Source organism: Nelumbo nucifera, chromosome 6, assembly GCF_055504915.1.
Source record: "Nelumbo nucifera cultivar China Antique chromosome 6, China Antique-T2T, whole genome shotgun sequence".
NCBI classification, from domain to species: Eukaryota; Viridiplantae; Streptophyta; class Magnoliopsida; order Proteales; family Nelumbonaceae; genus Nelumbo; species Nelumbo nucifera.
In genome coordinates this window covers 45,029,958-45,055,031 of record NC_142654.1, presented here as the reverse complement: position 1 = coordinate 45,055,031, position 25,074 = coordinate 45,029,958, and the positions used below count along the sequence as shown (strand labels likewise).

Sequence of the window (25,074 nt, the reverse complement as noted above, 5' to 3'; positions counted from 1 at the left end):
AAACGTGCCAATCCAGTACCTACCATTAACCATGCGTTTAGTGGCATTTAAAAAGACACAAATGCCCTTCATGTGTCATCTAATTCTCTTTATCAACCATCCAAATGTTGATAAAATAATGAACAGTGCCAAATCCTTGCCTCTTCTATTCAAGAAAGTTGGAGTCACTATAATGCCCACTAAGACATGACCCCAACTTTCATGAATAGAAGAGACAATGATTTGAGACTATTCATTTTTTGTCAACGTTTGGATGGTTGCTAAAGACAATTAGATGACACTCAAAGGGTGTTTATGTCTTTTTAAATGCCACTTAACGACTGTTTAATGGGCTGGTTAACGACAAGTATTGGATTGGCACATTTTGAAAGTTCAGGTATTGAGTTGTCACGTTTTAAAGTTTGGGGACCAAAGTGACACTAGGCCCAAAGTATATGGTACTAATTAGGAATTTTCCCTTAATTTAATTATTGTTTTATATATTACTCTTTTTCTTAAATCTCCCTTTAGGCATTGAGCCCAATCGGAATTTTTGTTAGTATCAATACTAAATAAAAACACTAATTTAAATTAATTACTACTTTACTAATTAGTGTTTAGTAATTAATAGTAACTAGTAAGCGGGAAACACAAAAGACAACACATTGGAGTGCCCGAGTTGGGTTAGGAGTCAAACTATCAAAGAGTAATTACTAATTAGTATTTACTAATTACTAACTCTTGTTTGATTTTTCCCTTTTTCTACTAACTCAGTCATTTTATTTTTTAAATACGGTATGGATTGGTTCAGTTTAAACCCTGTTTCGTTCGGTTCAATTGAGGGATATGACCAAACTAAATAGTGGGTTAGGTCATCAGTTTGAACCGAACCAAACCGAATGTACACCCCTACTTGTCATATAAATTAAACAGTTATGTAAGGGACACTTTCGTCATATTCTGAATTCTCAAATCATACCTTGTATTATGATAGAGTCCCTCTTATGTTCGGACATTCTCAGAATTCCCTCTCACCACTCTGTTCCACAGTCCAACGCGCCGGTGTGTGGTGAGTGGCCAACGGGATGCTCGGGTTGGGGCTCGAAGAAGATGAGGACAAGAGATGGGGAGGGGAGAGTTCGAATGACCTTAAAACTTTTGAAAGAAGCCCTGTTTTTGAATTTTGTCTTTTTGCGGGTGGTTAAACCGGGTTTGTTCAGCTAACGGCTGAACACCCGCTAATATTAGTATTTTTGTCGAAATGCCAATGTGGCCCACGAGTGCATAAAACGTGGACTCTCACAATCCGGACTTCGGTCCCAACTTTACACTATCTCGGATTCGGACTTCCGGCCAGGCCCATTAGAATTTTGACAAAACCCAAGCCCGAGCCCGGCCAATGAACAGGCTTCGGACGTTCTGAAAATTCCCTCTCCCCACTCCGTTCTCTTTTTCTGTCTGGCTGCTTATTCCCTTTTTGATCTGTCTGGCTACTTTGGATGGAGGTGAAGGACACGGTAATTCCCGAAGGCCACCACCGCTCGATGACTAATTCTGTTAGAATTTTAAATATACCGTTGTAAGAATCGTGGTATTTATTCTGCAATCTTTGATACGCTTTACCTTGTCATTTAAATTGATTTTGTAACGGTCTAAATCCTTATCAATCGACCTGAGAGCAAGAGATCATCGATTAATTTCTATATAAGAGTTGGTGTTTTCCATTCAGAGAAGAGCTCGATATCGTGCTTCTTAGAAAAGAGAAAACAGAGAACAAAACCACTCGATTTCCTCAGACTTACCTGCGAATGGCGATCCATGGCTCCAGAGCCAGTTCACTCAGGTGGAGCTTCGCAGCTTGAATTCCTATGTGAGTAATCCTCAAAACCCTAAAACCCAAGTAGCTTTCTTGTTTGTGGGTTTCTTCGATGTTTTGTCTATTTTCTTGATTTGGCGGCTGGTTTCTGCAGTTCCTCTCAATGAGGAGGGAGATCGGGCGAGTGACAACCGTTGGAGAGTCTTTGACTGAGGGAGATCGGGCGAGGGAGATCCCGCAGTTCCAGGACGTCGGAGCTGAAAACCGTTGGAGAGTCTTTGACTGAGGAAGAGAGGGCTGCGTGTTTGATCGAATCGTATCGGGACATGGACGAGGAGGTATAGGATTTTGAAGTCTTCCTTCGGGTGAGTATAAAAGATCATAGCGAATGATCTTTCTATGATATGTGTAAAGGTGTACTATGTGTAACTCTATTTTATGTTGGCCAGTAGATGCTTTGATTCCGAGACAGAGCTGTGTCGAGTAATGGGCATATAATCGTATTAGTATGTAATGCAGCAACTGTCACCAATAAGGAAATGTTCTCGGAAACCTTCTAGAGCACCAATAAGGAGTTATTTGATGCGAGCTGATGGTCATCTAGGTACTAGGAAAATGCCAAAAGCTATGAGTTGAGGTTGTGAAAACTGAGAAATGACCTGATGACTCGTGGTTTGGCAGAGGGACCTAGGATGGGCTGGAATTATGATATGATAAATGTAGCTGACCCAGTATAATTGGTAAATGTCTCTGTTGAACTGAATCAAGTTGAGTCCAGTTTTCAGAGAATTTGGCTTGTTGGATGATTGTTCTGGATTTGAAACATAGGGTACATGGTTTGTTTAAATGATCTATTTTAAAAATGCCTTCCTTTGTTTATATTTTGTTTGGTAGATCCTTTTGTGTTATATTCCTTTGTAATGGTTTGTCAACTTCTCAAGTACCTTTTATTGCTGTTTATATTAGTAGTAATGGTCTATTGACTTTTAAAATAAATAAATATAAAGACCATTCAATACCTGAATGGTCTATTAGATTTTATGGCTGTGATTTATGAGTCAAATGAAAATAATTTTTAAGTTTTTTTGGTGTTGCTTCTGGTTGTCCACATTTGTATCTCTATGCCAGCCTGATGATGCCTTTTGCACTTTACCTTTTCTTGTAGCACTTTAGAGGAGCTAAAAATCCATTATTTTCTGCAAGTAATTTGATGCAGTTTTGCACCAATTTCTCAAAACATTGCAATGCATCGTGTCAAGATAAATCTGAAACTTATTGGAAATGGTTTTAGGAGGTTCCTTTTTTTGTTCTCCATAACAAAGCAAAATTACTTTCTCCAATGTCAAATCCTGAAAATGGAAATGATAATTATATTTGCACCTGAAATTTGCAAATAGAACTCATTAGTATAAATGCCTTCTGTCTTACTATGTCATCTATAACATGCATAATCTTACCAAAGAGATTAGACTCATTTGCTTATATATTATATGTTGAGGCATGATTAAATTTGATCATGTCTAAGCAGTCATATAAAAAAAAATTTTGGTCTCAGTAGAGATGATTGGGCATCATTGCATTTTGTGATAAAAATTTTTAACAGAACTGAGCTAGTTGACTGAGGAATTGATATAGCTTTGTTGCCAGACACCCTGATCATATCCATCTTGAGACCCATTATTATTTTTTTCTGTTCCCCCATGCATGTATTCCTTATCTATCTTACCCAGCAGAGTTGGGAAGCTCATCAAGATTTTCAGAAAACATCCCACCCTTCTAAGTTCTAACCTTCTACCTATCGGAATATACACATTCCTTTTTCCTCCCTTACCAAAAAATTCCTGCCAGGGTTATAAATTGGCCTTTCTAGCAGGGTTTCTGTTCAACAACCTCCTACCTAAGGATGGATCCAGCCTATGGGGCATGTCTCTCCTCATCCATTCACACCATTGAGTGCCCCTGGAAAGTCTGCGGACACGATGCCCACCTGGCAATGTTAAACTCGGCTCCTTCCGCTTTGCAAGGAACCAGATAAGGGCCACCATGACTCTGTGAGGGTGTACTTTGTAAGCAACGGGTGGATAAGGCTTATCACCTTTGGACGTATTGGACATACACTTACTTTACTAAGCTCTCGGCTCTGATTCTCTGCCCACTAGCTCTGGTTCTCTTTGGCAGCTTGGTACTAACTTGCCTGTTAGAGTCCCCTTGCCTGGGTCATCCTCTCGGGCTCTTTGATGTGTTTGATCTTGTAGATACGACTTGATGACCTTAGTTCACATTGTTTGAGCTGTCATTGCCAGACTCAGCGCGATTTGGTCCTCATCACCTTGTGTATGTCTTTTTCTCTGATGTACATCTTCTCATGTACTACCTCTTTTAGTTAATCAAATATTTTGTTATCCTTTCTCAAAAATTAAAATAAAGTAACACCATTTGCTCTTTTTTAAGCTATCTGGATAGAGTGCTACAGCCAGATCTTTGACTCAAAAGCTTCCATCATAGAGGTTGTTATGCATAGGACTGAGTGATACCTGATCTGCTGGCAAAGGGACTCAGCAATTCCAGGGGTTACAGCTAAGCAATCCAGTGTAACTGGGATTCCATCTCTCTCTCTCTCTCTGATGCAAGCTGTCTTGTGTACATTCTGTTCTTTGTTTTGTTCATCTGAGTATATATCTCAATACTCCATTATAAATGAAGAGTTTCCCTGCTTTACATAATCATATACCACTTAAAAAAATGCTTATCCTGAAGAAAGTCATTGGTAAAGAAACTCAAGTTGAAATGAGGGAAGTGTTGGGAGTGTTATATTTAGGAGGGGAGTTTTCTGAACAGTTGGAAGATGGGGAAATAAGAGAGCAGAAATCGGGGGAAGTTTTAGAAACAGAACACTATGTGAGGTTCAATTGAAAAGAATGGGGTGGGAGTTAATTATCAAAAAAAAAAAAGAATGGGGTAGGAGTTTAGTTGACACCGGTAACCATATTTGGAGTATGGTTTTTGGATAGAGGTCTGAGAGAATCCTTGTTTTTTCTTGTTTGTAATGGTTCTTATATTTGGGTCATAGTTTTCAAAGTGTGACATACCCATTATGTGTGCCATACCGCCATTAGTCTATGTAAGTTCTTATTTGATTAGTCATGATGGGGAGTTTAGGATGCTTGTTGGTTCTCTTGTCCTTTGTGGGTAATTCCTTACAACCTATTTTTGTGTCTTCATTTTGTTTTAATGAATTTTTCTTTACCATAAAAAATGCTTATTCTGTCCAAGATTCCAAGGAACTTATCCCATAGTTTTGGAGATGTATTAGATCAGATGCCTGTGAGCAGAAAATCTGAATGTCATGTAATTACGTCTCTTTCACACTTTTCCCTACTACTCTCCCTCATTGAAAGGTTGAGTCACTAGGGTCAGAAATATGATGGAGGGAAAGGTTTTAGCTTCAATTGAAATGAGATTTTCTCCATTTTGTAGCATGGAAAGATCCATGATGAACTTTAGAAGAAAGTAAAGGAGAATAAAGAGAGAAGAAAAGATTGGGAGTAAAGGGCCAATGGAAAGAACTACAAGATTGGTGATGGTCGTTCAAATGGCCTGGGAGAGCAGGGAACATAGAGCCAAGAAGACTAACTGGATGTGAATTCACACTCGCATCCAACTTTCTTTCCCTGATGTTGTTTGCCTTAGCCAAACTATGTGGTGAACATGTTTAGAACAATCAAGTGTTGAACAAGTCGAGATCAATGAAACATGGGGGACCCTCATGGACCAACTCCTGTAATGTTCAGGATCAGTGTCTCATCCACAGACTCCACCAGGTTGGTTTTTACCCAATAAAGAACTAATAGAGGACAAATATTCATATCTAAGCATTTATCTTTTTGTTGACTTCATCCTATGTGTCACATCATAGGTGTTAAGATTAATCAGATTTTATAACAGACATTGTCTAACACATGGTAACAGCATATGTTTGCCTTTCCAAAGCCTGTTATCTTAGATACAAAAATGACAACTCCCATTATCTACATGCTTTTATGATTGTTTTGATTGATATTTGAGAAAAATGATTGTGGATTTCGATTGAGTAATGAGTATCTCAGAGAAAAGGCAGCCATATTTTGAATTTTATTAAGTACCGGAAAGAGCAAGTTGTTTGTTTTGTTGGGCATCTACCCATGCACACAGCTGATGCAAATGCATAAAGATAATTTTCATATTTACCAAGTTCCCTAATTCAATTACAACATTTTCTGTTAAACTGCAAATATCTTGTGTGGAGTAAAAGTGTAGCTCCATTCATTTGCTTTAATAATGAAATCTCCATTGCTGAACTACTTGACTCTTTGGCAGGAGATATCCATGGTCAGTATTCTGATCTTCTTCGGCTTTTTGAATATGGTGGACTCCCACCTTCCACAAATTATCTCTTCCTTGGGGATTATGTGGACCGTGGTAAGCAGAGCATAGAGACCATTTGCCTTCTCCTTGCATACAAAATTAAATACCCGGAGAACTTTTTCCTTCTTCGGGGCAACCATGAGTGTGCTTCCATCAACCGAATATATGGGTTTTATGACGAGTGCAAGAGAAGTTTTAATGTCCGCCTTTGGAAGACATTTACAGATTGCTTCAACTGCTTGCCAGTGGCTGCTCTTATTGATGACAAGATCCTTTGCATGCATGGAGGATTGTCCCCTGACTTGAAGAACTTGGATCAGATACGGAATATTGCTCGTCCTGTTGATGTGCCCGATCAGGGACTTCTCCGTGATTTATGGTCTGATCCTGATAAAGATATACAAGGATGGAGAGAAAATGACAGAGGTGTATCTTATACATTTGGAGCTGACAAGGTCACTAAATTCCTTCAAAAACATGATCTAGATCTCATTTGTCGTGCTCATCAGGTAGATATGATTCAAATGCCATAGCCTGGCTCTTTTGGCTTGCTTAATCAACTTTTGTTACTTCATTAACATATGCATCTATCGGCTTATGTCTAATTCTATAGATTTCAGTTGTGCATCTAGCATCAAATCATGGTCTAGATTAGTGCATGTTTCATGAAATCATAGGGTCCCATCAGAATGGCATAATTCATAATCCTCACTAAAAGTTATGGCAAACAAGTAGGGGTGCTACAACTTCCATATCTAGTAGTGGACTTTCCAGTGTGATAGAAGGTAATTTGGGTGACTAATGATGAAAAATAGATATGAATAAACAAAGATACAGCTTGCTGTCCACCAAAGTTTGAGTGGGAACTAGATTTCATCATGGAAGCACTTACAGAAGTAAAGAAAAAGAATTGTTGCTCTTAGTTTCCAAGGTGCCAAGGCAAGGCTAGGTGACCATGGCGGGGCGCCCGGGCACCTAGGCACCTAGCCCTCACCTAGGCGATGGAATTTAAAAATAATAAGTTGATGGATTTCTACCCATTCTGAACTAGTTTCTTTGGATTTATGTATTCTGCACTTTTGTGCTTGTGTTTCTTGCAGTGTTGCTTCAAGTAGGCAAAACAATTTATTAGAGTTACAACTTATAACTTAGGAGTTGGAACTTAAAAGAACTGAAGGGGGTGGAGCCCCTATTTGAGATCAACAAAACATAGGGAACAAATACTAAAATAAAAGAAAATGAATGTGAAAAGTAAACAAATGAACTTTACGAAGTTCAACCTTGATGGAAGAAAGAGGTATGAGTTGGAATGCAAAAAGAATGCAAAAGGTTGTTACATAACTCTGCAGGAATTCTTTGGAGGAAGAAAGAAGCAGGTGGTCTGCTTCCCAGAAAGTAGAAGGGGTAATGGTTGGAAGGCAGTGGCACAGGTACTGAGTGACTTTATTCAGCAGCTGAAAACAAAACAAGTAGAGGCTATAGCAAAGGAAAAGAAAGGGGGTATACAAAAGAGAATGGAAGACCCCAGTGACAGAAACTGGTTGATTGCAGAAAAAGGAAAAAGAAGTTCTAAACTACAGTAGAAAAGGAGAACTAGGGGAAGAAATTTGTGGTGGAAACCTCAAGTTCACCAAAGGATTGGAGAGGTATTGCGCAGGCGATACTCAGAGAATTAAACCTGCAAAAGCCGATGGTGATTACTCCTTATGCCTCTTGTAAAGCTTTGTTAGATCTGGGTGAAGATGAAGTAGAGATTTCAGCTTTAATTATTCACTCAGAGGTTGGTGTTGCCACAGTCTCGAAATGGTGTCCTCTCTGCAATACCAAAAGTTTTGTGATTGAGGACAATGTAATAGTCAGATTGCTAGGGTTACTTTTCAACCTCTGGAAGGAGGAAGTATTACAGTCAATAGTTGTAGTCTGTGATGCAAGATTAGATGGTGTGTTTGATTGTGATCTCCTTCAGTTGTAGTGATGTTAGGTGGTATTAAACCCAATGATATTCCAAAGAAGATAGAGGTTGTTTCAGATGGTTTAGTTTACCCCGTTTGGCTTGCTACCTCCATTGAAGCCCAGCTATGGAAGGAGGGAAGAAGAGAGGAAGATGAAGAGACAAAACAGGCTTGATTGTGTGGTTTGCAAGGCAGTGTAGTCTCTACAAGAGAAGTTAAGGCAACTGAGGTTCCCAAGAAAAAAAGAGAAAAAAGATGATGATTTAAACACTTGGGGAAAGTCTGCATGGCAAGGTGGGCTGAGGGATGGCAGGTCCTATGTTCAGTCGGTGACAGGGGAATTAAATGGAGATGGGCTTGTTCCAGTTCAAATTTCAAAACAAAATGAACAAAGGTCGGCAAGGTTTCAGGGTTCAAGCCAATCCTGTGAGCTGGTTCAGTCTGGTCCAATGAACCGAGGCTAGTCAACCATTCACATGTTATTTTAAGTAACACGTGATTGGCAAAGGGATAGAGGGTTGGGCCAAGGCCCATCAGGATCTAATGGGTCTAGGCAAGTGAATGGGGACTTTTTTAAATCGGGTGGACCCAAACCTTAAAAAGCCACGCGCCCTTTTAAGTAGGCACGTGACCAAAGGAGATGGGGAGATGATGGACCAAAACGATGGTCTATCATCATCTCCCTTGAGCAATTCGCAACCAACGCCTGCGGGAAGTAGGGTTAGCCGCAGTGGTGCGGCAAATCTGAACTGGGCTTGTTGCTGATCAAAACTAAGGAAAGGGTAATTTGGCAGGTAAGGAATGAATTCAGGCACTTCAAACAGCTTTGTAGAGATATGCTCATCCAAATAAGATGGCTTAGAAGATCTGCAAACAGCATGGCAGATGGCCTAGCTAAACAAGGAATTCAGAGACAACCCATGTTTTGGGCTCATGTGAAAATTTGGGCTGGCTTTTTGGGTTTGCTGTTTTTTTTACAACCTCTAGTTGTATCTTTCTATTCTAAATTAATATTTCAATTTTTCTGTTGCTGATCAAAAAAACAAAACAAAAAAAAAATTGCTTATCATGTTACTTTGAACAGTGAAAGAAACAGGGCCTTTTACCTCTTCTGACCGCACTATATAGCCCTCCCCCCTCCCCCATAACAGAAATATTTTCCTTCAATTCAGTCCTACATCCTAAACATCCTAAAGACCACCACTTTATATTACATTCTATCATTTATGGGCGATAATTGGTGACAGTTGCTGCATTACATACTAATACGATTATATGTCCATTACTCACTCTGTCTCGGAATCAAAGCATCTACTGGCCAACATAAAATAGAGTTACACATAGTACACCTTTACACATATCATAGAAAGATCATTCGCTAGATCCTTCCACTAATGATCTCTTCGAGATTGTAAAAGATGGCGTTCTTCTATGGTGATTTCCCTGTTAAGCTCTTTGCTTTAATTTGAATTTGGAGATGGTTTTCTTTGTTGGTTTTGGGGCTTTGTAATCTGAAGGCATATTCTTTGATGTAGTAAACTTATCAATGTAGCAGTCCCTGGGACACTGATGAACGAGCAATCAATACAAAGAGGGTGTTGAACCCTTGGGAAAGGAATGAAAATCTTACACTATGCCTCGATTCTGCTAAGGCTATTGGATGTACAGTAGTTAATATTGGCACGCAGGACTTCATTGAAGGGTAAGTATACATGCTGTTTCAGTCGTTAGTTTTTTTCTATTTTCAAGAATATTTTGGTCCTGTCACTAGTTTTTTGATAGTTTTCTGAATATTCTGTTCCATGCCAAAGTACAAAGAAGTAAAACTTATTAACCTAATATTCTATTAGGTTCTTTTCATATGAACCCTGAAGATTATCTAAAAAGTGCATGATAGAAAGCCTGTAAACTTCAAACAAGATTGGAGTTTGCTATCTATGTTTATTTCATTATTCTGCCCTTGCTTGTACAATAGTTGATACCATATGCTCGGTAAGTACAATGCTAAGTTACATGTTTTGTGTTGTTGCACTGCACATTCTTTTTTCTTTATTTGGTCATTCTGACGACTTTGGTTGGATTTTTGTTATTTTCTTCCTCTATAATTACGTTGGCATATTGCAATCTATGAACAAATGTATATTTTGAGATGGATTTTTGTTGCATCATGTTGATTTTGATTAAATTTATTTTTCCCTCTACTAAGTTATGGAAGTTGGTAGGGTGCTCCTAAGTGCTAGCAGTTTCTGGTCAGTAAGAATATTAATATTCTCTGTGTTTTTTTTTTTTTATTTCCTCTGTCATCTAGTGCTTCGGTTGATATCTCAAATCATTAAGGTATGCTCTGGTTGTCATCTAAAAATCACTATTTATATGAATGAAGTTTGAGCTTTCTTTAGTCTTGATTCTGGACTGTAATTGTTTGAAAGCCATTTTTCTATTTTGACTTTTGAGCACATGGTGATGATACAAACTGAAAATTATATAAGTAATATTTTCTATAATTGAAACAATTACTTTGATGTTTCAACCTTAGATACAACTATGGGCGGACCTCAATTTGAGGAAAGCACCTCAATTGGTGGAGTTAGTTGATGATAGTAAGGTGAAATAGCCTTTGTATAGAAGTTTTCTGCTTATTTGTGATTTTTTATGAAATGTTATTTGCTACTTTTTAGCTCATATGTTGTATTTTGTTCATAAATCGTTAGGACGTGGAGGAGCTGATGAATCAACCACCTGAGAAGATCTTATTGAGATGGATGAACTTTCAACTGACTTTCTCAGCAGATGTGAAGGTAAGTTAAAATTGGGTTAATAGATTCCCCTTTTCTTTATTTCGTTTGTGTGTTCATAATCACTATAACCTACCTTTGACTTTCTCAGCAGCTTGAAAACTTAATATGGTAGTGTACTATCTCAAAGTGGATATGAGATATCTGAAACAAGTGGTTGTTGATTCATCGAAACTCGAAATCCCATTTAATTATATTTGGCAGTTAGAACTAAAAGATGCTTTATAACTCAATTTTATTTCATCCCACTTGGTGCTTGAATCCCAAAAACCAGAAACCAGAAACCAGGCTGCATGTTTCATTGAGTTAATTGAAATCACTTAGCAGTAAGCACTTTCCAGTTTCCATACTTTGAACACTGGAACATGCCTACTTTTCTGATCAGTAATTGGAAGGCCCTCTTCCTCCTCCTTGCACAAATATAACAAAAGCAAGTGTGCAATTAGTGAGCATATGCAATTGCAACTTGTTTAAATCTCAACATTAGGACAAGCTCTTTGTAGTAATAGCATCAAATGCATCAAAGTTTAGTTTATGCTAATAAGTCATTTTCTCTAATTGACTTTAAAAAGTCTGAAATCATTGCTATCCAAAACTGGCCTTTGGAAGATTTAAATAGCTGGTAAATTCTTGGGATCTCCAAAAAAGGCAAAGTGATATATTGTGTTCTATACCAGAAGTATTCATTTGGCAAGAGAGAAAAGCAAAGTGTTTTTAAAAACAAGAAGATGCAAAGGGATGAAGTACTTAGGAATATCCTCCAGTATTAATTGTTCTTCAAAGGAACAACAATGTTTTCTAGTTGAGGAAGTGTTAACCGGAAGGATTGGTGCCAATTTGGGAACGGATCCAAGAGGATTAACTGATTAGGTAAATCTTATTTGGTGCATGTTACTAAGGTTTTTTCGTGGTTAAAAGAGAGACTTGTTGAGACTGGACCCAGCAATAAATATAAGAGGGTTTTTTCAAAGAAGGTTGGTTCTAGAGCTACGAATCATAAGGTTCTTATTGATATTAACTCCAGTGATCAAATTAACATTCATGACAGTTATGAAGTTGGGGAGTTGAAGATTGGAGTCCTTGAGGTGAAAGGGAAGGGGGATGTGGGTAAAACTTTGATAAGTAATGAAATTTTGAACTTAGATAATGGGAAAAGGAAGAGTCGAGTGGACTTAAGGAAACTAGTGGAGAGGGATATTGAAGTTGGTAAATCTGTAGGGCTATTCTTTTTGGGTGGTGAGGCTTTTGCTAGAAGGGCTTTTGAAAGAGTTTGAGAAAAAGAAAAGGCGAAGTGAAAGAGCAACACTCAAGAGGAAGGTGGAGAGGCATGGGATGAGGGAGAGGGTCAAGATTTCAGAAGACGTGGAGGACTAAGTGCGATTGATGGGAGGAGTTGTGGAAGTTTGATTTGCTGGTTTTTACAGGAGGCAGATGCTGTTGTTTGAAGTGTTCAAGAGGGTTGGTTGGAGATTTTCTCATCTTGATCAGGGCTAGTGTTGCTTTGTTTAGTTCTTGGAATATGGTTTTAGTTTGGTTTTGTGTGTTGACCCTGGATTTGTGCTGTAATTTTTTTTTTCTCATCTTTTGCTGTTTGCTGTTGTGGGAGTATTGTTTTTGCTTTCGGATGATGTTTTATCACCTTTTAATTGTAATCCCTTGTTTTATTTTTTAATGAAATTTACTCTGGAAAAAAAAATACTTTGTTCTCTAAGCTCCTCATATGGTGTTAAATGAGTTCAAAGACTACTGCTTCAAAGTGTTCTTTCTGCATATAATCTGTGGGGGTAGTTTTGTAGTGCCCTTGTCCACCTTAGTTGTGTTTCTTCCATTTTTTTGAAATACTTTCTCTTTTGTTTTGTTTTTTTTTTTTTTGTACAGTTAATGTATAGGAGTTCCTGGTATTTGGAGTTTTTAATAGCTATTGCCCACCTTATCCCATTCTTCTGTTCCTTCTCCTCCTATTCGTGTTTTCTCTTTCGACCCAAGTCCACACTCAACCTCCACCTTTACTTCCTCAAAATGCAAACCATCTTCAAAACAACCTTTATCCTAACACATACATACATGCATTGATAGGCTGAATAAACTGAAAATCTCCTCAAATTTATTGTTGTTTATTAGGTGAATTCCAAGAGGGAATATAATGAGTGAGAGAAATCTTTGTAAGTGGGAGACTTTATTCTTGTGAATGATCCAAACTTATCACAATTCATGAGGTTAAGGAAGCTGAATATGACTTTCACCATGACCAGCCCTAACTACCTTCATGTGTACAATGCACTTGATTGAATAATTGATAATCATTCGAGCTAGTTCACATCTGAACTGCTAATGCATGAGGTTCAACAATTGAAAAAGAGAAAAAGAAAGGGACAAAGTCCAAATGACTTCGCTGGCATGAACTGAATAGTAAAACTAGCGGTTTATGACATGAGTCGGTCCTAACTCCGCTATTCCGAGCTGAATAGTAAAACTAGCAACTTGGAATATGAGTATTGTTATCTGCCTCAAGCCTGTGACCAATGTGAGATGGAGCATAAAATGCACTCACACCAAAAAAAAAAGAAAAGAAAAAAAGAAAGAAGCAAATACCCCGTGTGAGATGGAGCATAAAATGCACTCACACCAAAAAAAAAAAAGAAAAGAAAAAGAAGAAAGAAGCAAATACCCCGTGTGAGATGGAGCATAAAATGCACTCACACCAAAAAAAAAAGAAAAGAAAAAGAAGAAAGAAGCAAATACCCCGTGTGAGATGGAGCATAAAATGCACTCACACCAAAAAAAAAGGGGAAAGAAAAAAAAATTGGTGACGGCTGAGGTTCAAAGGGACAAAATGTGGTTGAACACTCAATGAGGTGCAGTGACAGATTTGAGACCAAGCTCAAAGTAAGGGTTAAATTTGGCAATCAATGAGCTGATTTATATATTGAATTGGAAGTGAATGTTGGGGCATGAAGAATTTCATATTCTCCCCTTCCTTGACTCTTCTGTATGTGATAAGAATGACAATTCAAAGGAATGAATCAGAATACCTACACAGGTTTCCCAACCACTCAATGTATTCTCATCCTAGAATTCATCCGGTAAATGGTAATAATAAGGGGGGATGATCAGTTTATGGCTGAGGTCTTTACTTGAGGACAAGCAAAAGCTTAACCCACTTGTGAAGGGGTACCTTTTCCTTATGCCCAGTCATTGCCAATGTTTCCCTGAAGGGTGCAATGCCTACTTTCATCTCATCATACAAAGGCATCATCGCTCTATGGAAACTCTACATTGGCTAACTATTCTTGGGTGATGGTGCCCCTCATGTGCATTGAAAACAGAGAGGACACATCCTCTACTGATATCCAAAACTCCCCAAAAGGCCCAAAAAATGTGTATAACAGCAATGACCCAGTAATGGGTCCATACCTTTTTGATGATTATGTGCACCTTTAATCTTATAATGCTGGGCTTTTCTGCTAGAATGGAAACCTATATTGTTGGTGATGATGGAATCAGGTAACCAATTAACGATTTTGGTTTCAATTTTATTTTGATAGGCAAGTACTCTCTTTCTTTGTTTTTCGGTTGTTCTAGAGATTAGTGATTTAGTCTGAGTTGGTTCAGAATGATGTGCTTCGCCTAAGTTTTCTAACTCAGTTATAATACAATTTTTAGTCTTTTTTCCTAGTTACACTAAGAACAATTGTTTGTGGTAATTTGCAATAAATTATAGAGGTTTAAGATAGTTTTAGGGACTTGTTAAATGCTTGGATTTTGTGGTTTTTATTCTATTTTCCTTTAGAGTTGTGGTTTAATCGTGCAATCTCTCTCCTCTCTCTCCCTGGGTGAAGTGCTTGTTATTTTTGCTTTTTGAGTACCAGAACTTAATCCACTTGTGAAGGGGTACCTTTCCCCTATGCCCAGTCCCTGCCAATGTTTCACTGAAGGTTGCAATGCCTACCTTCATCTCATCATACAAGGGCACCATCGATTTATGGAAGACACTTTGCATTGGCTAACTATGCTTGGCTGATGGTGCCTCACATCCTCTGCTGATACCCCAAACTCCCCAAAATACCCCAAATGTGTATATAACAGCAGTGAGCCAGTATTGGGTCCATACCTTTTTGATGATTATGTACAAGTTTAATCTTACAATGCTGGGCTTTCTGCGGGAATGGCAACCTATATTGTTGGTGATGATGGAATCAGGTAACCAGGTAATGCTTCAATTGTTTTAGAGATTAGTGATTTTAGTCTGTGCTGGTTTACATTGATGTGCTTTTCCCAAGTCTTTTTTTGTTCTAGTTAGACAAAGAACAGTTGTTGCTTGTATTTTGCAATAATTAATAGAGGTTTGAGATACTTTAAGGACTTGTTAGATGCTTGGATTTTTTTCTCATCGGTTCTTCTTATTTTCATTGGTCATTTAAATGTTTAGAAGGAAAAGGATTGCCAATAATCGTGAATTTTTAGCTATAAAGACCCTGTTCAAAACTTTAATCACATCTCTCTAACAAATAAATTTTGGACACATTACTCTTAACTCCTCAAAAAATTACCAATTGAAACAAAATATTTTCTATTGAATTTTTGGATGAGGTTGAATGCAATTACTTGTTAATTGGAGATATGCTCACTTGGTTGTTAGCCTATAAAGACCAAGAAAATGCAATCCGTCATGAATTTGTGCCCACATGCTGGTGTTGTCGAAGTACTAGAATTTTAATCCATACTAATACTAGCAAAGAGTTATTTAAAATTTGAAAGTAAACCAAATGCTTTTACTTATTTGCATCTTAAGAAATTTATTTTACTAAATTAAATGATTCATTTATTTATTTTAATAAGTTAAATAGGACAAGTAGGTCTTGTGTTGTGTGATAGCTTGTCACATAATTAATAGAGGTTTGAGATTTGTTAGATGCTTGGATTTAATCTTGGATTTCTCTCTCTTTCTCTCTCTCTCTCTCTGGGCCACATTTTAACATTCTAGCTCCCTTTTGAGTTCAAATCAGTATGTTGAATTTTCTCACCGGTGCTTCTTGATGTTGATTGGTGGTAACCAAACATTTAATTGTTTAGAAAGAAAAGGTTTGTGGCGACTTGGTCGAATTGGGGGAAGCTGTAGGTATTATTGCGGGTCAATCTATTGGAGAACTAAGGACTCAACTAACATTAAGAACTTTTCATACCGGCGGAGTATTCACAGGAGGTACTGCAGAATAGGTACGAGCCCCTTCTAATGGAAAAATAAAATTCAATGAGGATTTGGTTCATCCCACACGTACACGTCATGGTCATCCTGCTTTTCTATGTTATATAGACCTGTCTGTAAAGAAGATCTGTGATCCCTTAAAAAAGAAAAATATTCGCGACTACTTCCAGTGACAATTGTTCGGTCGATCTGATGGATACAAGAAGCTCATATTCTTCCAGTTCTGATTTTCTCAATCAGATGAAAGAATAACGGCCTAAATCCTAACTCTTTTTCTTACATGAGCCTTCTCTATTTCAATTTCATTCTATTCACCCCACGAAAAAAAAGAAAATGCAATCTTTATCTATAGATTTTCTTTCATTCTATTTTACTATATGAATTAAATCTTTATCTACAGATTTTATTATTTAGCTTAATAAATTATATTATTAACAAATTATTTCTCTCTCTCTCTCTCTCTCTCTCTCTCTCTCTCTCTCTCTGGATCCTTATTTTTTGGGCTATCAACGAGTTAGGTCTAGAGTGGGATATGTACCTATCCCGTCTGAATAATAAATGACATTTTATTTATTTATTTTACTAAACCAAATTATTCATTTATATATTTTAATACATTAGATAAACTATTATGTATAAATTTTTAGTTATTTGATTCAACCCAACATCCAATAATAAATAAATATTTAGTTATTTTATTAAATTAAATCATCGATTTGCTTATTTTACAAAATTAAGTAAAATATTATCCATAGATTTCTATTTTTTAATTTACTAAATTATTCAAATAGTTAATAATTTATTTAAAAATTAAGTTATTTCAATCTCTCTCCCCGAGCCTAATATTTAGGGCTATTAGTAGGTTAGGTCTCATTTGGGATTAAAATTATTAATGGGTTGGGCCAGGTTTGGATTGGGATTTGCGTTTATATCAATATATTTAAGCCCAAGTTTGAGTTTGGGTTGGCCTTCGGGCCTAGATCTTGAGCATGAGCCTGACGTTCATATAACAGTGAGAAATTCTTTGTTTCTCTCTCATTTTCTTACCCAATTATTTATATAGTTATGTTATTAAGTTAAAAAAGTTATTTATTGAATTTTACTAAATTGTTTACTCTATAAACAAGTTATTTCTCTCTCTCCCTCCCCGAGTTAAATATTTAGGGTTGTCAACGGATCAGGTTTAGATCTAGATAGCTTGGATATTTATTTATTTTACCAAAAGTTAGTATATTATTATCCATAGATTTTATTTTTTTACTTAACTAAATTATTCAATTAATTAATGATTTAATTTATGAACAAAGTATTTCTCTTTCTCTCTCCCTTTTTAACTCTATCAATGGATTAGTTATATTGTCGGATAGGCTATACATGTCTTGTCCCAATAATAATTGAAATTTTATTTATTTACTTTACTAAATTAAATTAGTCATTTATTTGTTTTAATAGATGAAATAAATTATTCTCCATTAATTTTTATTTATTTAATTCAACCCATGACCAATATTTAACTAATAAGTTATTTCTCTCTCTCTCTCTCTCTCTCTTAGCCTAATATTTAGGGCTATCAATAGGTTAGGTCTCAGTTGGGATTAAACCGGTTCACGGTCCGTGCCAGGTTCAAGTCGGTCTTTGCCTTCATATCAACAAAACATATTCAAGCCCAAGTTTGAGCCTAGGCTGGCCATCAAGCCTAGACCTTAAGCTTGAGGCCGACCCTCGTATAAAGCCCAAAGCACAACTAGGAATTTTTAATTCTTTGTTTCTCATTTTATTGCGTAATTATTTATATTATTAAGTTAAATAATTTTATTAATTTATTTTTATTAAAAAAGTTGCTAAAAATCCCTCTTCCGTAATTGTTGGTAAATATCTAATTATTTGTAATGATGCCATTAATAAACATCTATTATTTTATTAAGTTAAAAAAATTATTTATCTAATTTAGGCCAAGTTCAGGCTGGGCTTTGTCTTTATATCAAAAGAACAGGGGTGGAGGCAGGGGGGACCCAGGGGAGCCATGGCCCCCCTATGGCCAAAAAATCCCCACTATTCCATGTAAATTTTCTAGGGGTGCAACTTTTCCGGGTTAGGGTTGGGATTTTGTCAAAATTTCAATAGGCCCAACCTGAGCGTGAGCCTGAAACAATGTAAACTGTTAACTCGGGACAACCCGACTTGCACCCCTAAAATTTCTCCTCCCCCACTCTCCACCCCAATGGGGTGTCCCTCCTTTAACCATCCATATTTATTCCCCCCAGACCCCCAAATTCCACCTTACGTTTTGGCCCCTTCATGAACATTTTCTAGCTCCACCCCTACAAAAGAACATATTCAAGCCCAAGTACGAGCCCAACCCAACCATTGGCCCTAAATATTGAGTCGAGCTTGGCCAAGGAGATTATTATTCTTGTTGGTGATGATGGAATCAGATTACTAGGTAATGCTTTTGATTCTCAATTTTATTTTGATAGGCAAGTCCTCTCTTTCTTTGTAATTTGAGTTGGTTTAGATTGATGTGCTTTGCCTAAATTTAATAAATCTGTTATAATACATTTTTTAGCATTTTTTCCTAATTAGACAAAGAACTGTTGTTGGTTGTATTTTGCAACAATTAATTGATGTTTGAGATAGTTTTAGGGACTTGTTAGATGCTTGAATATCGTGGTTTTTTTTTTTCATTTTGAATTTTGGTTCATTTGTGCAATCTCTCTCTCTTCCTCTCCCTGGGCAGATTTTTAACTTTCTAGCTCCCTTTTGAGTACAAATCAGTATGTCCAATTTTCTCTCCGGTGCTTCTTAATTTTCATTGGTCATTTAATTGTTCAGAAGGAAAAGGTTTGCGGTTTGCCAACAGTCATGAATTTTTAGCAATAATGACCCTGTCCAAAACTTTATTCACATCTTTCTGACAAATCAATGTTGGACACATTACTCTAACTCCTCAAAAAATTACCAATTGAAACAGAAATCTTTTCTATTGGGATTTTGGATGAGATTGAATGCAATTAGTTATTAATTGGAGATATGCTCAGCTTGGTTCTTAGCCTGTAAAAGACCAAAAAAATGCAATATGTCATGAATTTGTGCCCACATGCTGGTGTTGACGAAGTACTCGAATTTTAATCCATACCAACACCGGCAAAGAAACATTTGAAAGTTAACCACATGCTTTGAAATGGATTTATTCTTGTTTAATGTTGTTTAAATATCTTCTTGTCAATATGGGCACTCAATCTGTTGTTGCAACTGTAAATATCTTCTAATGTTGTTATTATTTGATTGCTTTAAATGGATTTATTTCGTTTAAGACTCATAATTATAATAAAACATCAGGGGTAGGGGTATGCATTGCTTTCCTTGTCAATATGGGTGCCCAATCTGTTGCAAGTGTGAATTTTGATAGCAGTTCATATACTTTACCCATATGATCTGCAAGCATATTTCCAGATTGCAAGAATGTGGTGTATCTTTATTATAAAAATTTGATTCAACAACTTATGGTTGTCTGTACTCACTAGATGATTTTACTAATGAATAGATTTGTAATAACCAATTACATGGACGTCATAGATACCATGGATATTTCTTTATTTTTTATCTTACTAAATTAAAAAAATTACTATCTACAGATTTTATTCATTTAGTGTAATAAATTATTCAATTAATTAATAATTTAGTTTATTAACAAATTATTCTGGGCTAACAACAAGTTAGGTCTAGAGTGGGATGGCATGTACCTGTCCCGTCCCAATAATAAATGAAAACTTATTTATTTATTTATTTTACTAAACTAAATTATTCATTTATATATTTAAATACATTAGATAAATTATTATGTAATTGTTGATTTGTTTATTTTACAAAATTAAGTAAAATATTATCCATAGATTTCTATTTTTTAATTTACTAAATTATTTAAGTAATTAATAATTTATTTAACTATTTAGTTATTTCAATCTCTCTCCCTAAGCCTAATATTTAGGGCATTTAGTAGGTTAGGTCTCAGCTTGGATTAAAATTATTAACGGGATCAAAAGAACATATTTATGCGCAAGTCTGAGTCCAGGTTGAACTTTAGGCCTACATCTTGAGCAGCATGAGTTTGAAGTTATATAGAGCTCGAATCATGGTGAGGAAATTCATTGTTCCTCTCATTTTCTCACCTAATTACTTATAGTTATGCTATTAAGTTAAAAAATATTTACTGAACTTACTAAATTATTTTAGTTTATAAACAAACTATTTCTCTCTCTCTTTTTCTCTCTCTCTCTCTCTCTCTCTCTCCCTCCCTCCTGAGTTACATATTTAGGGTTGTCAATGGATTGGGTTTAGATCTACATAGTTTGGATATTTATTTATTTTTCCAAAAGTTAGTAAATTATTATCCATAGATTTTATTTATTTACGTAACCAAATTATTCATCTAATTAATGATTTAATTTATGAACAATGGGTTAGTTCTGGTGTCGAATAGGCTATATACATGTCTTGTCCCAATAATAACTGAAAATTTATTTATTTATTTTACTAAATTAAATTATTCATTTATTTGTTTTAATATATTAAATAAATTATTCCCCATAAAGTTTTATTTATTTAATTCAACGTGTGACCAATATTTACGTTTGTCAATGATGCAAGTTTGGTTGGGGATAGCTTGGACTAGTATTGCACCAATCACAAGTGAATATTTATTTATATTTTTTTGTTAAAGTTAATTATTGATTTATCTATTTTATAAAATTAAGTAAATTATTATCCATAGATCATTTACTTAATTTATTGAATTCCTTAATTAACTAATTAATTAATTATTTTCCTAACAATTTATTTCTCTCTCTCTCTCTCTCTCTCTCTCTCTCCCAGAAACTATTTTTAGGGTAACTAATATGTTTTGTGAGGTGTGGGATAGGATGTACCTGTCCCGTTCCAATAATAAATGTATTTCTATTTATTTATTTTACTAAACCGAATTAATCATTAGTTATTTTACAAAATTAACAAAATTGGTATCCATAGGTTCCTATTTATTTAATTTATTAAATTATTCAAGTAGTTAATAATCCATACATTCCCCCCCAACCCGAGCAAAATATTGAGGTTTATAAATTGGATAGGTATCGGTTGGGGTTAAACCTTTTCATTGGTTGGGCCACGTCTGATTTGGGCTGTGCCTTTATATCAACAGAACTTATTAAGGCCCAAGTCTAAGCCTAGGCCACCATCAAGCCTAGATTTTGAGCCTATGCCCGACCATCATATAAAGTTCGGATTTTTTCTTGCCTAATTATTTATATACTTATTTTAAAAAGTTAAAAGATTTTATTGATTTAATTTACTAGATTATTTAATTATGTCCCTCTCTATCTTACTGCTCGGTGTCCAATATTTAAGGGTTGTCAACAGGTGGGGATTGGTCTAGGTAGCTTGGATATTTATTTATTTTATTAAATTAAATTATTCAATTATATATTTTACAAAATTAAAAAAATTATTATCCATAGATTTCTATTTATTTAATTAACTAATTGACTTCATTAATTAATCATTTATTAACAAGTTAAGGAGGTTGGGATTAAACTTGTTCACAGGCAGCACCAGGTTTGGGTTGGACTTTGTCTTTATTCAATAGAATATATTGAAGCCCAACTTTAAGCCCGACCCAACCATTAGACCTATCTCTTGAGTCGAGCCGACGAGGAAAGCGTTATTGTTTATTACTCCCTTATTTCCTCACCAATTTATTTATATATTTAATTTAGTAAGTTAAAAAAATTTATTTATTTAATTTGCTAAACGATTTAGTTTTATCAAAAAATTATTTCACTATATCTCTCCCTCCCTGAGTCTAATATTTTGGGTTATCAATGGGCCGGGCTTGGTTTTAGATAGATTGGATATTTATTTATTATTTTACTAAATGAATTGAGTCATTATATATAATTTATTTTTTGTTATTTAGGTTAATAAATTAGTTAATAATTTATTTTTCTTTTTCTCTGGATCCTTATTTTTTGGGTTATCAACGAGTTAGGTCTACAGTGTTAAAGCATGTACCTGTCCCGTCCCAATGATTAATGAAATTTTATTTATTTTACTAAACTATATTATTCGTTTATATATTTAAATACTTTAGATAAACTATTATGTATAAATTTTTATTTATTTGATTCACCCCGACACCCAATAATAAATGAGTATTTAGTTATTTTATTAAATTAAAATTTTGATTTGTTTATTTTACAAAATTTAGTAAAATATTATCCATAGATTTCTATTTATTAATTTACTAAATTATTCAAGTAATTAATCATTTATTTAACTATTTAGGAGAGCTTGGACAAGTCTTGCACCAATCACAAGTGAATATTTATTTATATTTTTTTGTTAAAGTTAATTATTGATTTATCTATTTTATAAAATTAAGTAAATTATTATCCATAGATTTCTATTTACTTAATTTATTGAATTCTTTAATTAACTAATTAATTAATTATTTTCCTAACAAATTATTTCTCTCTCTCTCTCTCTCTCTCTCTCTCTCCCCAAGAGACTATTTTTAGGGTAACTAATATGTTTTGTGAGGTGTGGGATAGGATGTACTTGTCCCATCCCAATAATAAATGTAATTTTGTTTATTTATTTTACTAAACCAAATTAATCATTAGTTATTTTACAAAATTAACTAATTTGGTATCCATAGGTTCCTATTTATTTAATTTATTAAATTATTCAAGTAGTTAATAATCCATACATTCCCCCCCAACCCGAGCAAAACATTTAGGTTTATAAATTGGATAGGTATCGGTTGGGGTTAAACCTTTTCATTGGTTGGGCCACGTCTGGTTTGGGCTTTGCCTTTATATCAACAGAACTTATTAAGGCCCAAGTCTAAGCCTAGGCCAACCATCAAGCCTAGATTTTGAGCCTGTGCCCGATCATCATATAAAGCTCGGATTTTTTCTTGCCTAATTATTTATATACTTATTTTAAAAAGTTAAAAGATTTAATTGATTTAATTTACTAGATTATTTAATTATGTCCCTCTCTATCTTACTGCTCGGTGTCCAATATTTAAGGGTTGTCAACAGGTGGGGATTGGTCTATAGCTTGGATATTTATTTATTTTATTAAATTAAATTATTCAATTATATATTTTACAAAATTAAGAAAATTATTATCCATAGATTTCTATTTATTTAATTAACTAATTGACTTTATTAATTAATCATTTATTAACAAGTTAAGGAGGTTGGGAATAAACTTGTTCACAGGCAGTGCCAAGTTTGGGTTGGACTTTGTCTTTGTTCAATAGAATATATTGCAGCCCAACTTTAAGCCCGACCCAACCATTAGACCTATCTCTTGAGTTGAGCCGGCGAGGAAGGCATTATTGTTTATTACCCTCTTATTTCCTCACCAATTTATTTATATATTTAATTTAGCAAGTTAAAATATTTTATTTATTTAATTTGCTAAATGATTTAATTTTATCAAAAAATTATTTCACTATATCTCTCCCTCCTCGAGTCTAATATTTTGGGCTATCAATGGGCCAGACTTGGTTTTAGATAGGTTGGATATTTATTTATTATTTTACTAAATGAATTGAGTCATTTCATATGTATATTTTATTATTTAGTTTAATAAATTAGTTATTTATTTTTCTCTTTCTCTGGATCCTTATTTTTTGGGTTATCAACGAGTTTGGTCTAGTGTGGTAGCATGTACCTGTCCCGTCCCAATAATTATTGAAATTTTATTTATTTATTTATTTTACTAAACTAAATTATTCGTTTCTATATTTAAATACATTAGATAAACTATTATGTATAAATTTTTATTTATTTGATTCAACCTGACATGCAATAATAAATGAGTATTTAGTTATTTTATTAAATTAAATTGTCGATTTGTTTATTTTACAAAATTAAGTAAAATATTATCCATAGATTTCTATTTTTTAATTTACTAAATTATTCAAGTAATTAATCATTTATTTAACTATTTAGTTATTTCAATCTCTCTGCCTAAGCCTAATATTTAGGGCTATTAGTAGGTTAGGTCTCAGCTTGGGTTAAAATTATTAACGAGATCAATAGAACATATTTATGCACAAGTCTGAGTCCAGGTTGAACTTTAGGCCTACATCTTGAGCATGAGCCTAAAGTTCATATAGAGCCCAAATCATGGTGAGGAAATTCTTTGTTCCTCTCATTTTCTCACCTAATTACTTGTATAGTTATGCTATTAAGTTAAAAAATATTTACTGAACTTACTAAATTAATTTAGTTTATAAACAAATTATTCCTCTCTCTCTCTCTCTCCCCCTCATGAGTTACATATTTAGGGTTGTGAATGAATTGGGTTTAGATCTAGATAGTTTGGATATTTATTTATTTTTCTAAAAGTTAGTAAATTATTATTCATAGGTTTTATTTATTTACGTAACTAAATTGTTCATCTAATTAATGATTTAATTTATGAACAACGGATTAGTTCTGGTGTCGAATAGGCTGTACATGTCTTGTCCCAATATTAACTGAAATTTTATTTATTTATTTTACTAAATTAAATTATTCATTTATTTGTTCTAAATAAATTATTCTCCATAAAGTTTTATTTATTTAATTCAACATGTGACCAATATTTACGGTTGTCAATGATGGAAGTTTGGTTGGGGGTAGCTTGGACTAGTCTTGCACCAATCACAAGTGAATATTTATTTATATTTTTTTGTTAAAGTTAATTATTGATTTATCTATTTTATAAAATTAAGTAAATTATTATCCATAGATTTCTATTTACTTAATTTATTGAATTCTTTAATTAACTAATTAATTAATTATTTTCCTAACAAATTATTTTTCTCTCTCTCTCTCTCCCGGAGACTATTTTTAGGGTAACTAATATGTT

The 25,074-nt window shown here is 34.7% G+C and overlaps 1 long non-coding RNA gene and 1 pseudogene across 2 annotated transcripts; both read left to right on the top strand.

Annotated features, from left to right (window-relative positions):
• The first annotated feature begins 1,305 nt into the window (after positions 1-1,305).
• LOC148790827 (uncharacterized) lies at positions 1,306-4,513 on the top strand. Its single transcript, XR_016077820.1, has 3 exons — positions 1,306-1,849; positions 1,950-4,129; positions 4,247-4,513. It is a non-coding gene; the product is annotated as an uncharacterized LOC148790827 (long non-coding RNA).
• A 1,622-nt stretch (positions 4,514-6,135) lies between these two features.
• LOC148790826 (serine/threonine-protein phosphatase PP1 pseudogene) lies at positions 6,136-15,980 on the top strand (annotated as a pseudogene). The gene is made up of 4 exons (XR_016077691.1): positions 6,136-6,708; positions 9,687-9,853; positions 10,688-10,756; positions 10,863-15,980. The product of XR_016077691.1 is annotated as a serine/threonine-protein phosphatase PP1 pseudogene (transcript).
• The last annotated feature ends 9,094 nt before the right edge of the window (positions 15,981-25,074 follow it).